Source organism: Rhinopithecus roxellana, chromosome 6, assembly GCF_007565055.1.
Source record: "Rhinopithecus roxellana isolate Shanxi Qingling chromosome 6, ASM756505v1, whole genome shotgun sequence".
In the NCBI taxonomy this organism is placed as follows: Eukaryota; Metazoa; Chordata; class Mammalia; order Primates; family Cercopithecidae; genus Rhinopithecus; species Rhinopithecus roxellana.
Genome location: NC_044554.1, coordinates 89,163,205 through 89,177,676, shown reverse-complemented (window position 1 = coordinate 89,177,676; position 14,472 = coordinate 89,163,205). Strand labels below are relative to the sequence as shown.

General features: G+C 37.1%; 1 protein-coding gene and 1 pseudogene across 4 annotated transcripts in view; one reads left to right on the top strand and one right to left on the bottom strand.

The window, feature by feature from the left end:
* Positions 1 to 14,472, bottom strand: part of SEPTIN7 (septin 7) — a 104,848-nt gene that overhangs the window by 56,537 nt on the left and 33,839 nt on the right. The window lies entirely within an intron of this gene.
* On the top strand, positions 1,497 to 2,024 carry LOC104660690 (annotated as a pseudogene).

Sequence of the window (14,472 nt, the reverse complement as noted above, 5' to 3'; positions counted from 1 at the left end):
AGAAGGCCTTTTACTGACCTTTGATAAAAGCAGTTTTGTGTTAAGGAGAGAAGCCAAATGGTGAGAAATTAAGTACTGGATGGGAAATGTAAAAGTACAGGTTTATTTTTTCTTTACACCTGGCTGTAAAATGAAGAAAAGATACCACACCATGATGTTTTGCCAAGGGAGGGCACTATTCTTTGTTTTACTTTTTAATAAACTTAATCTGGTGAAGATTTAATCACTGAAAATCTATTAGGATATCTTTTAACATATACACTGATGTCCATGCTAATACTAAAAGGCAAGTTAAACAGGCTCTATATAACCTGGCCCTGCAATTATCTTAAAAGAAGTTTACTTATTCTAATTACTGTAATTGCACCAGTACTAAGAACTAACAATTCTGCTGTGTAGTTAGTAGCAAACATTCCAACCAGCTACTCAATAATTACCTCATTTGCCAATTCAAACAGCTTTCACTTGCTACATGTCTGAGGCTGGGAGGCGCAAAGAGGTACGTTATGATCTTTCTTGCTATACTTAGAAACAGAAGCATTCTTTATACAACCCAGTTCAAGTGGACAACTACATTTTTAAATCATCATGTTACTAGAGAAATCCTTACTGCCTACTCAGAACATTTTCTTCATGATTATTTAGAAAATGATTATCCCATTTTTGTAGTAAAAGATATTGCCTGACCTTTCATAAGATATATACCAAGTTTCTGTGAGTTCCTTTGCTAAACTGAAAAGAGTTGAAATGGACAGTTTAAATACTGTCTATGAGCTGTCTCTCAACGTTCCTCTAAATTCTTCCCATTACCTGAAATTCTAACTGATCATTCAATACACATTCCTCCTTAAAAATGGGTGGATCACGAGGTCAGGAGATCGAGACCATCCTGGCTAACATGGTGAAACTCCATCTCTACTGAAAATAAAAAATAAGCCGGGCGTGGTGGCAGGTGCCTGTGGTCCCAGCTACTGAGGCAGGAGAATGGCGTGAACCCAGAAGGCGGAACTAGCAGTGAGCCAAGATCGCGCCACTGCACTCCAGCCTGGGCAACAGAGCGAGACTCAGGTAGCATGTTCTACACAGTGGTTCTAAGAAGTGGCTTTCAAAGCAGAAGTGGGTAGTTTTAAACTGTTTGAATTAGATAACCTATAGATTCTTTTAAGTTCTTACTTTTTATAAATCTCATATACAAAAACATATCCCCTAAGGACCAGGGATGAAGTATATGAATCATACCGTGATTATGTGAATTATATCTCACTGATATTTCTTTAAAAATAAATGAGTACTGTACTCATTTATTTTCAATTTGCAAAATGTATTTTGCAAGTACAAAATTTCAGAATAAAGAACAGTACTTTTTTTAAAATTTCAAATAAATAATCAAAAGCATGTAAATTAAAATGTAAAACCTTTGTCTAATACCAAATTAGCAAATACCAAATCTGACATTTAAAAGAGATTTCTGAGCAGCTGTAGACCTCACCAAGACAATGCAGACTCCACTGACTTCATTCCTGTGCCTGTGCTCCAGTTACCCTGGGGCCCTGATGGCTTCAGCCGTGGCATTGCCCCTGATGGACGCTGGGGCCCTTGAAGCCAGAGGTTCCTGAAATCCAACAGTGTCCCGTAGTTCAAGAATTGCAGGAATCCCAGGAGCAGTGGGCTTGAGCTGCCCTTTGGGAGTGTTACCTCTACAGCATGCTGGCTACTGTGCGTCGACAGGTGAGCTTCACACTGCACGACTGTGCACACATGGCTGCCCACTTCGGAGTCACCAATCTGGACATGACCAACTTCTATATGTCACAGCTGCAGACTCCCATAGGTGTGCAGAGGTGCTGCTCTAATGTACTGACATTATTTCACAAACCTTCAAGCCTGCACAGCTGGAGCACAGGTACAGGAATAGTCAGTGGAATCTGCATGGTCTTGGAGAGGTCCACAGCTGCTCGGAAATCTCTTTTAAATGTCAAATTTGGTGTTTGCTAATAAAGATCTGTGTTCACCTTTCTGCTTGAGTCTAAGCCACAGTATCCCAGGCCTCCCAACATTCCCAAGCCAGGAACTCTGGGCCTCCTTGGAATTCTGAGCCAAGCCCCAAGCAACTCTGGACTCCTGAGACCTCCTTTGTCTTATCAGTAAAATTCTGCAACTCTAGGAATTTTAGGTCCCGTTGGAAGGAATGTTCTACCTCACAGAACTCTGAACTCTCTAGATACAGGCCTGATGTCATTTCCTAAAGTCTGAGGCTTGGGGGTGGGGTAATACCGGTGGGCAAATTACAGAGTGGGAAGTTATTTATTGAAGAGGTTGCAAAGTTCAGCCACCCTGAAGATACTCCCAAATGCTTCCCTCCTGCTAAAGAACCAACTACTCCAGGAAAAGAGATTTCCACTCAATATTGACAAGGATGAGATACATATGAGCATTCACACGCCTATAGAAACTGTATTAGTTGGTATGGCATTTTCAGTTAACATCCTTTACCATGCCATCTACTTCTAGGAAAGAAACACACAGAGAAACACACTGCAATAGTATTTTCACAATAAAAACAGTGTGTGCGTGGTGGCAGAGGGAGACCTTCCAGGTCCAGTGATGGGAGGCAGGCTAAGCGTATGATGATATACCTATACAAATATTATTCAGCCATTAAAAATTAGCTTTTAAAAATCTGACATAGAGAAATGCTTGCCATAGCATTAGATGAAGAAAGTATACAAAGTAAATATGGTATTACAGCTATGCCTAAGATGCAGAAAATATAACAAAATTTAACAGTGGCGATGTCCTCTCTCTTAAAATGCCATATACGTCTTCATATTACTTTTCTAATAAAAAAAAAAAATTTGTAACAAGTCTTAGTTTTTATAGGAAAAAAAATTTCAAGCCATATATCTGAATATCTGTTACATCAAAAAACAGGAGTTACCTAAATATCCAATCACATTTCAAACAAATACATAATTCATGTTGATTCAACAACAAAGGCAAACATCCACATATATAAAATCAGGCTCAAAATCTCAAAGTAAAACTGTTTTTAAAGTTTATTAACTTTTAATAAAATCAATTCCTAAGATTCTTTCTATCACTGACATTAAATATCTGACACAGTCAAGGGAAAACAAGATACTCGAAAGGTTTGCAAGGAGTAGCATTAATATTCAGCAACTATAAAACAAGTGCACCCTTTAGACTAAATAGTCATGCCACATAAAAAACTTGAGCACAACATTAACCTACACAGAATAGACAGGTAAAAAGTCATATTGTGTTTTTAAGAATCCATTGTGTTTTAAGCTACTCAGCTAACCCATGTTTAAAGACGAAAAAGAATGAATTCTCAACCATCTTTTAAATCTGACTCTTACCAGAAAAGACCTTTGCCCAGCAATCTATACTGAATTACAAAGAGCACACATTTGCCCCAAATGCTTATAATCAAGAGTTCAACCAAAACAGAAGTCCAAACTAAGGATTAATCAAATATTTAGCTTATTAATTGCATATCATTGTCTACCATCCCTGCTTTCCCTTTTCTTCATTCCTCGTTTTGGATCTTAAAACTAAGTCATGAAAATGCACGAATAAAAATGTTTAAAATTAACATTTATACAATTTACAGATTTGCTAGGCATTTTACATATATAATATATATACACTAAGTACATTCATATACACAATTATCTCAAGCCCTCTGTGAGGCGGGGTAGTCACTCACAGTACACAGCATTCCTGTGTAAGTATCTCCACTCTACCACCATCCCACACCCACAGGTTCTTAAGGAACCCTACCACAGCTCTTTTCTATTTTTCATATTTCTTTTTAGAAATGGGTCTCACTCTATTGCCCAGGCTTGTCTTGAACTCCTAGGCTCAAGCAATCCTCCTGCCTGGGCCTTGCAAAGTGCTGGGATTACACACATGAATGAGCCTGGCCTTCCTTTACTTTTTGTAATCACAACACAATGCTTGGATTATAAAAGACTAGGTAAGGTTTGGAGCAATGGCTCATACCTGTAATCCCAGCTAAGGTGGGTGGATCACTTGTAGTCAGGAGTTGGAAATCAGCCTGGCCAACATGGTGAAACCCTGTCTCTACTAAAAATACAAAAATGAGCCTGGTGTGGTGGTGTACGCCTGTAGTCCCAGCTACTTGGGAGGCTGAGGCAGGAGAAGACTGCTTGAACCCAGGGGAGCGGAGGTTGCAGTGAGCTGAGATCACTCCATTGCACTCTAGCCTGGGCAACAGAGTGAGACTCCGTCTCCAAAAAATAAAAATAAAAAGACTAGTAAATATTTGTTGTGAAAAGGAAAGGGAGATTCAAAGTGATCTGTCCAGAGTCATACAGCTTGTCTGTGACAGAAATTGAAGTTTTCAACTAGACTAAGTATGATATACTTTTCAGTGTAACAGCTGCTGCACTATTATACTGTAGATATAAGTTAGTTTAAATACAGAGGCTTATTTTCATGGTGTGACAAAAATGTTAAGTCAAAAACATGAACAAAATTTTACAAAATTGCCAAAATAAATTGTAAATTCCAAATTTAAACACAACAGTGAGTTACTAGTTTCAAGATTCTAATCGATCCTATCAGATTGATAAAGTCACCACATAAATCCAAATAAAAACTGACTACATGGCACTTTAAATTTACATTACTATACCATTTATTTAATTAAATGTAATTAGTAGTGTGGATTTCCCTGGAAATTCCTTTGAGGGTAGAAGTAATCATTTTCATTTTCATGTCATCCACTTGATCAGTAATTCTTAGCACTCACACTGCTGATGTACATAAACTTAATTACTAATCATTCAATTAAAATTTGCCCTCTGAACCAGGACAAGCATGCTATGGAAGAGCTCATCCTTTATGTTATTGTTGTAATTATTTCCATCTGTAACATAATAAACAATTTATAGCCTTCTATCATTAAACACTTGAGTTAGTTAAGAATGAACTGCAAATCTTCACATTTGGTTCTTTGATATGCATAATTACCTTGTATTTATCATCTGCTTACTTAAGAGTTCCGGGCAGTACAAGAAACAGAAGCCCCAAAGTCTAAAACTTTCTTGCTTCTAAATAGCAACCTATTTATTTGAACTGTTAGTAAATTTGGGGGACATCCTACTTAGTTTATCAAAATACATGTAAATATTATAACTCTGCAACACTTGTACGCATTTGCAGATAATTTTAATTTCCAAGCTAAATTTTACCAGAGCTTTTTATCTCCATTACTATGGCAGTCCAAAATTACAATTTTGCTAATTTTTCTATATTTTTAGGCATCGAAAAAATGATTCTATTCACATACCAATTAATTCTATAACACAGTTAAATATTGGCCTTAAACACTTCAAAATTACTTCAGCTCTTTCTTTTCCACATTTCTTCCTAAAAATTCAGTCCAAAAGTCATTACATGAGACTGAGAAAGGTAGATGTCCATGCTAGAGAGAAAACCACAGTGGCCCAGAACAGGGTATTAGGGTATTAGAGCCTACAGAATGAGGAAAAGTTTCTAACAGAGCATGAGAAGAATGGACTAGCATGAGATGTCTGAGTTAAATAGGTTGAGGGGGCATCCACATGAGAAGAATGGCCTGGCATAAGACATCACAGCACAAGAGAGGTAAGCAGGGCCACCGCCTCCCCCTTAATTACACTAATTCCTCCTGCAATTAACTAATCCATTACCTCCCTCGGGTTCTTCCCTAGTATTTTTCAGAGAAGAAAAGGAAGAAAGGTGATGGATTAATTCCAGGGGGATTGATCAAATAAGTACACATATAGAGGATAATGGTATTTCACCATCAGAAAGAAAATACAAATACGGGAGAGATGAAAATTAGGACCCCTACAATGATGGAACGAAATTGGAGATGTAAGTGTGCACTTATAATTTTCAATACACACACACACACACATATACATATATATATAAACGTATGTGTCTGTGTATAACATGTGTATAACATACACTTGTTACTTTTTGATTTTGATGGTATATTATGGCTATACAGGAGAATATCCTTGAGGAAGAGAAATATAGTGAAGTAAGGGGACAAAAGAGAAGCATCCATCTCAAATATCCTAGGAAAAAACTTATGTACTGTACTTGTAACTTTGTTTAGAATTGTTTCAAAATTTAAAATCAACACATTATTTTCAGCACAGTAATCATGTGCAGTAAATAATGACGTACACTTCTAATTATATAAAATACTTTGTACCTATAATTTTCAGTATTTTAGGTAGATAACCTCTTTGAGATTCTAAATGTCTCCAGAATATAAAGACATGATAAAAATCTCAATTATATTTCAGAAAGTTTGGCAAGTCAGTGAACCCATTCAGCATCCCCCTTCCCTCATAAAATCTGATCCACAGACTTCAGTCAGTACCTTAGCCACTGCCTTAAATGGCTATATACTCCAATATAGTAAAACAGACCAAAAAACCCTCAAGACCTAGATATAAATACATGAAAATTATTACTTAAAATGCGGTTTTTTTTTTTTTTTTTTTTTTTTTTTGGTCAAAAACAAAGTTTGAGTAAAATTAACAAGGTTGGCAAATTTACCAGTACAAAGGTCTTTCATGGGAGACAGGTTATACCTTCCCAATCTTTAAAATAATTCTAAGGTTCTGTAGTTCAATAGTGAAACAAGTACAATATCCTGGCATAAAACTATCTTTCAGACAAAATCCACCTGCTGTGTATTAAGAAATGTAATACTTGAAAACTTCCTGCCTTGGGAGAGAATAAACGTGATTCATAATACAAAAACCACTCAATCTACAAATGCTTTCAACAGAAAGATGGACTAAATATAAAGGGGGAAATTCTGACCTCCTTTGGTGCTAGACTGCAGTCATAGCTAGGCAGGAGGTGTTATTATTATCTCATATTTAAAATTGTATTTCAGACATATGTGATACAGTCACCTAAGAAAAGGATGGACCCCCTTGACCCACAATAGTATTTGGCCTCCATGACCTAGTCTAGGAAAGATTGAGGAACTACCCATTATGGAGAAAGAAAGAGCAGTCTTCTTTGCCAAGATGAAAACTACATACTAAATGAGTCTATGTGAGAATTACATTTCCATCTGTAAAGAAGCTGCATTAACATGTGCTCCCTTCATGCCCTTGCCTTCCATTCAGTACTGAGTTCTTGTAAAATACTGACAGACTATGCAGCCTTCACATTTCTGTCCCAACATCTAGCTAATTAAAATTAACAAATGTGATAACATTTTTACTTCAGTCCACCTATCCAATCAATCTTGAGTGTATTCAATACCAAGAGAACAGTTTCTCTAGGTCTCTGACAAACATGACCATCCTTACCTCTCTTTACTAATTTAGCCTATACACTATGAAGTTTATCTTAGACTTCTCGGTCTGTCAAAAGAAAAGATAGCTGTGTTTTTCAACACCGGAGTTTCTTATATCATTTTCAAAGACCATATTAGGATAGTATATGTATGAGAAGCAAAAACAGATTAAGAATTATAATTCAGTGACTTGCTAATATATATTTTTAAAATCACATTGATGACTTTTTTAACGACTGCCAAATAAAACTGGGATATTATCAAGATTACATTTATTACACATATCAATCCAGATACTGCTCGTTACAGAACCAATTTTTTTTTTTTTTTAACGTTTGAAACAGAATCTCAGTCACTCTGTTGCCCAGGCTGAAGTGTAGTGGTGCAATCTCGGCTCACTGCAACCCCTGCCTCCCAGGTTCAAGCAATTCTCCTGCCTCAGCCTCCTGAGTAGTTAGGATTACAGGTGCACACCACTACACCCAGCTAATAACCTACAATCTGTAAGACTGATTTTACAAGTATTTTTTCCTGATTACACTGTTCCATGATTAAGACATTGGATTTAAGCCATTAATTCAAATTAAGAATTAAGCGAACAAAACATGAATATACAAATTACTGAAAAAAAGTACCATTTTTTCTCATGAATTAGTAAATGATTAAGATAATGGCATGCTTTTTAGCTGTAAAGTCCCCTTTCTCTAAATTTCCATAGCATTTGGTTTACACATTTCTTATGCCACTTAACACATTATGATTCATGGTACAGTTATGTGTATACTATTTTCCTCCTCTACTATTATAGCGTATTCATGTACCTTTAAAATCTCTCTCAAGCATCTAAAACAGTGATAACATCCATGGAATGAATAGCCTAACCTTCAAATATACCATAAATCTTTTCAAATTCAGAAAAAAAAAATTTCCTTTTTTCTTAATATATAATCTTTAGTAGAACAAACTTTTAAAAAACAATTTTGCTGGCCAGGCATGATGGCTCACACCTGTAATCCCAGCACTTTAGGAAGCCAAGGAGAGAGGACTGCTTTAGGCCTGGAGTTCAAGGTTAGCCTGGGTAACACGGTGAGACCCCATCTCTACAAAACAATTTTTTTTTAATTAGCTGGGCATAGCAGTGTGTGCCTGTGGTCCCAGGTACTCGGGAGGCTGAGGTGGGACGATCACTTGAGCCCAGGGGCTCAAGGCTGCAGTGAGCTCTGATTGCACCACTGGGCTCCAGCTTAGGCACCAGAACAAGACCTTGTTTCAGAAACAAAAGACGAAAATGGAAGGGGAAGGGGAAGGGGAAGGGGAAGGAGAAGGGGAAGGGGGGAGGAGGAAGGAGGAAGGAGGAGGAGGGAGGAAGGGGAAAGGGGTAAGTAGGAAGAGGGAAGTGGGGAGGGAGAGGGGGAAGGGGAGAAAAGGAAAAAGAAAAGGGAAAAGGGAAAGAAAGGAAAAGAACAATTTGCCAGTATGTACCAAGAGCCACAAAATGTTCAAATACTTTGATCTAATAATCCTACTTCAGGAATTATTAACAAATAAATAATAATGATACTGCCCTCTGTCTGCCAACATACATATAACAAAACTCTATGTGTTTAAAGATCTTCATTGTCATGCTATTTGTAACAAGGGTAGGGGTAAAAACAAACCTAGTGTTGTTCATCAGTAAAAAAAAAAATTACAGGTCAGGCACAGTGGCTCACGCCTGTAATCCCAGCACTTTGGGAGGCTGAGGCGAGTGGATCACAAGGTCAGGAGTTCACGACCAGACTGGCCAAGATGGTGAAACCCCATCTCTACTAAAAATATAAAAATTAGCTAGGCATGGTGGCAGGCACCTGTAATCCCAGCTACTGGGGAGGCTGAGGCAGAGAACTGCTAGAACCTGGGAGGCGGAGGTTGTAGTGAGCCGAGACAGCGCCCTGCACTCCAGCCTGGTTGACAGAGCAAGACTTTGTCTCAAAAATAAAATAACATAAAATAACATGACATAACATAAAATAAAATACAAAATTTATAGTATATTCAGTCTCAGATTAGAATACACATACACATATAGTCATTAAGCATTATCATTAAAATGTTGACCAAAATTTCCATTCTGTAAAATTTTTATTGCAGCATTATGAGATCAAACAAAACAAATCATTCAAATGTCAAATGATAAAGTAATGGCAAAATGTCAGATAGTCACAGCTGGAAACATTATGCAGTTGTCAAAAGTAAAATATGGAGGATAAACACAGCATATATTAATGATTATTATCTCTTGCTGCTAAGTCTTTATTTTCCTTTGGTTTTTTTTTTTTTTTTTTTTTTTTTCCTTTTTAGTATTCCCTAACTGTCATGTAATTCAGGAATTAGCATGAAAAAATATCCTTTTCAAAAAGGCAGGTCCTCCTTGATGACTCCAAATAAGTCTCATCATATTTATTTCTTTCCAGAAAATAGCACAATTTGTCACGATTTGACTTACTGTTTGCTTATCTCCCTAAATCAACATAAACTCTGGTAATCTTCCTACATAAATAAACACAACATAACTGTTGTAAATTTATAACTCCAAGAATGTAGTATTTACATGGGAAGATCAATGAACTAAACCAAAGGGTAAGAAAGAGAACATACCAAGCATATATACTTTTAAAAATTAAGCTTGTAACAAACGGTTTTGGTAGGGCTACGTAACCATTTAAAAAATAAACATCAGATTCCTGCCTCACAACTCAGATCAAAAAAACCATATGGACTTAAGATTTCAAAATAAAAAATTAATTAAAGTTAGTCTTTAATTAGTCATTTAGTCTTTATACTCAATATACTTAATATGTAGTAGAACTTCTAATAACCTTGAATCAAGCAAGAAGACATTAAGAAAACCATAAAGAAAAAGACTGAGGTCAGGCATAATGGCTCACACCTGTAATCCTAGCACTCTGGGAGGCCAAGGTAGATGGATCGCTTGAGCCCAGGAGTTCGAGACCAGCCACGGGCAACATGGCGAAACATCATCTCTACAAAAAAAATACAAAAACAAAAAATTAGCTGGGCACGGTGGCACACAACTGTAGTCCCAGCTACTTGGGAGGCTGAGGGGGGAGGAGGACTTGAACCCAGGAGGCAGAGACTGCAGTGAGCCAAGATTGTGCCACTGCACTCCAGCCTGGGTGACAAAGTGAGATCCTGTAGGTATGTAGATAGGTGGGAGGGAGCGAGGGAGGGAGGGAGCGAGGGAGGGAGGGAGGGAGGGAGGGAAGGAGGGAGGGAGGGAGGGAGGGAGGGAGGGAGGGAGGGAGGGAGGGAAGGAAGGAAGGAAGGAAGGAAGGAAGGAAGGAAGGAAGGAAGGAAGGAAGGAAGGAAGGAAGGAAGGAAGGAAGGAAGGAAGGAAGTTAGTTAGGATAATGTAAAAATCAAGCTAATAGAAAACACAACACACAAAAAATTCTGGAAAAAAATGTCAATGCCTACCAACAACAAAATAATAACAATGCCCTCAGAGTACCTACCTACCTAAACTTAAGGAAAAAAAAGTTTGTAAAAATAAACTAGAACACACCATTTATAAAAGAATATCAAAGATAAATAAACATAAAAAATAACTGGCAATGGCCAGCCACGGTGGCTCACACCTGTAATCCCATCACTTTGGGAGGCTAAGGCGAGTGGATCACCTGAGGTCAGGAGTTCGACACCAGCCTGGCCAAGACGGGGAAACCCTATTTCTACTAAAAATATAAAATTAGCTGAAGGTGGTAGTGCACACCTGTAGTCCCAGGGAGGCTGAAGCAGGAAAACTGCCTGAACCTGGGAGGTGGAGGTTGCAGTGAGCTGAGATTGCACCACTGTACTCCAGCCTGGACAACAGAGCAAGACTCCGTCTTGAAAAATAAAGAAATCAAATAACTAGCAACAATAAAATACAGATGAAAATAAGATACTACGTTTCAGCAATCAGATTAATATCCAGTGTTGGCAGTATTCAGGGAAAACGGTGCTGTCAACACTTGATGAGCGTGCAAAATAGTACACAACCTGTTTTAGAGCAATTTGGTATTATGTATCAAAACCCTTAAAACAATGTATCAATTGTATCTTAACACAGCAATTCAAACTTCCAAAGCTTTATTATTCTAAGAAAATAACTAAAAATTCAAGCAAAAGTATAACTATAACCATGTTATTATAGTATTAATACTAGCTAACAATTTAAACTATCCTGACAATACGACCAAGAATGATATAGCCAACCTATACAGGCCATTAAAGTCTACAATTTGACCAATAGATAGGTTATGAAAGAACGTAACATAACACAAGATAATCACAATTTAACTGCACATTTAAAAGGCAATCACAGAACATTACAGATACACATAAGAATACTAAATGTTCCTATACTTAAGAGTTATTATCAATAGATGACAGATGACAATACTTATTTTCGTTTTGCTTTTCTGCATTTTCCAATTTCTGCAATGAAATATATTAACTTCATTTTTTAAGCGCTTTAAAAATATTCAGATTTAACAGCTAGAAGGAATGTAAAAAATTAAAATAGTGGACATGTGGAATTATGTGATTTTTTTCTTCTAAACTTTCTCTTTGAATTACTTTTTCTAAGATAAAATTCACCATTTTAAAGTGTATAAATCAATGGATTTTAGTATATTCCCAATGTTGTGAAGTCATTATCGGTTAAGTTACTTCTATTAATAAAAGCAAAATAAAAATACGGAGCTCAAGGAAAAACCTTAAAATCGTAACTCAAAGCATTTAAAGGAGCTAACGTATCTTAAAAATACCACAAAATACTCAACAGCCTAGATACAAAATTTTGAGCCAATATTATCTTTCAATTTTTTCAAATAACTGATAAACTGACATAGATGTTATTCTATCAACTCAAACATCAACAGGTAGTGGAGGAAAATGACGACTAGGATAGTCATCATATATCCTATCGCTAACTAAATAACTCGTAAACTTTCTTTGATAAGGCATATACAAAAAAAAATTATGATAAACTCTGAATCCCAAAAAATGGCTAAACCAACATGTTCTAAGCTCTCTCCTGCTAGAAAAAAAAAAAATGGAAATGCCAATCTGCCACTAAAAGACATATGGCATAGGTCAAATACATGATTGACATATCATTAAATTTTTAAAATTCTGTAATCACAAAAATTTTGCAAAGTTCATGATTACAGAAATGACTGAATTTTGAATTCTATCTTCCTAGGATTCAGAATAATAGGTTTAATACCACCTGTTTTAAAAACTATTTCAAGTTAAATAAAGCAAACTACACTCTTCTGAGTTCTGCCTCCTTGAAGAATTCTAGCAAAAACAGGATATTACAATTAAAAATTTATTCTCTATGACAGTTAAGTCTAATTAGGGAGCACACTAATGACAGTCAAATTCTAAGCCAAACACGTTAGACAACTTCAATGAATAGAAATCTACATGTCTTCATTATTTGATATGCCTAAATTTTTCAAGATTCAAAATCAAGAATTCTAATCTCCCCATCAAATTGCCAATCAGGGTTTCCAAAATCCTGGCTAGTCTACCTTTCCAGCTTTATTTCTAATTGTCAAGTTACATCTTAGGGGTCAGATCCTAAAGTCAGTGTGCTGTGAAAAAAATCTTGAAAAATTCCTTATATCATCCATAAAGCACAATTACATACAAGCTAACAACCTATCTTCCTCCTCCACTAAAATAGGTAACTTTATTTGGGCACATAAAAAGTGACCGATTTGTATTTAGGTGCCCTGTCGTCACTAGACTATAACATTCAGCAAAGTGAGAAGTTCACACAATCAAACTATGCGGAAGCTGATAACGACTAGGAAAATAGCAAATGCACCTCTCCCATTTCACACCCACTCTAGGCCAGATGCTCATTCCAGTGGAATAACAGGAAAAATTACTCGTACTATTTACGTTCTCTAGTTCTCATCCTCATTCATTCTCTCTTTCACTGAATTCATCTAAGTTCAAGGCATATTGGATGTACTCTTATAAACACTGCACTATACCCAGTATCCCCAGATAAGCCTCTGCATGGTGGTTAAGAACATACCAGACTAACTGAGCAGCAGAATGGGTTTGGTTCTGCCATCTGCTAGCAATGTAACCATGGGCAAGTAACCTAATCTCTCTATGCCTCAGTTTCTTCATCTCCAAAATGGGATAACAATATCTACTTCATGGGGCTGTTGTAAGAATTGTGAGTTAGTAGATAATGTCCATAAAGTACTTAAAACATTGCCTGGCACGTAAAAAAGTTATGTAAATGATGGCTATGATTTCCCCCAACAGGACTGCTTCCTCAATCTTGGCCCCAATTCTATCCTTCAAACATTTGTCCTAATGCCTCCCTTTTTTTTTTTTTTTTTTTGAGGCAGAGTCTCGCTCTGTCACCCGGACTGGAGTGCAGTGGCCGGATCTCAGCTCACTGCAAGCTCCGCCTTCCGGGTTTACGCCATTCTCCTGCCTCAGCCTCCCGAGTAGCTGGGACTACAGGCGCCCGCCACCTCGCCCGGCTAGTTTTTGTATTTTTTTTTTAGTAGAGACGGGGTTTCACCATGTTAGCCAGGATGGTCTCGATCTCCTGACCTCGTGATCCGCCCGTCTCGGCCTCCCAAAGTGCTGGGATTACAGGCTTGAGCCACCGCACCCGGCCGCCTCCCTTTTCAAAAGAAGGCAATGATAATCTCCAACTGAGGCAAACTCTCCTATACCCTTAAATTTCTATGGCTCTATACCCTTAAACTTTTGTATGATTCTACTGACCCCATTTTTATGTGGTTTATCTTGTCATATAAATCAGAAGCTCCTTTAAGAGAGAAAATATGGGAATACACAGCATGCTTCTTTGATACAAATAAGTCACTCAAGCAAGAACTCAATAAACATTGCTTATGAAGCAAGATTATTAAAGGTTTTCCGACAAAGTACAAAGAGTTCAATAAAAAAAAAAAAATCTGTTACAGATTATCAGTTGATACCAATGTGTAAGTTGTAAACGAAGAGTTGTAATGTGGGAGCCAAATTTATTCTGAGTTTAGATCCCAAAAATGAGGATTTAGCTC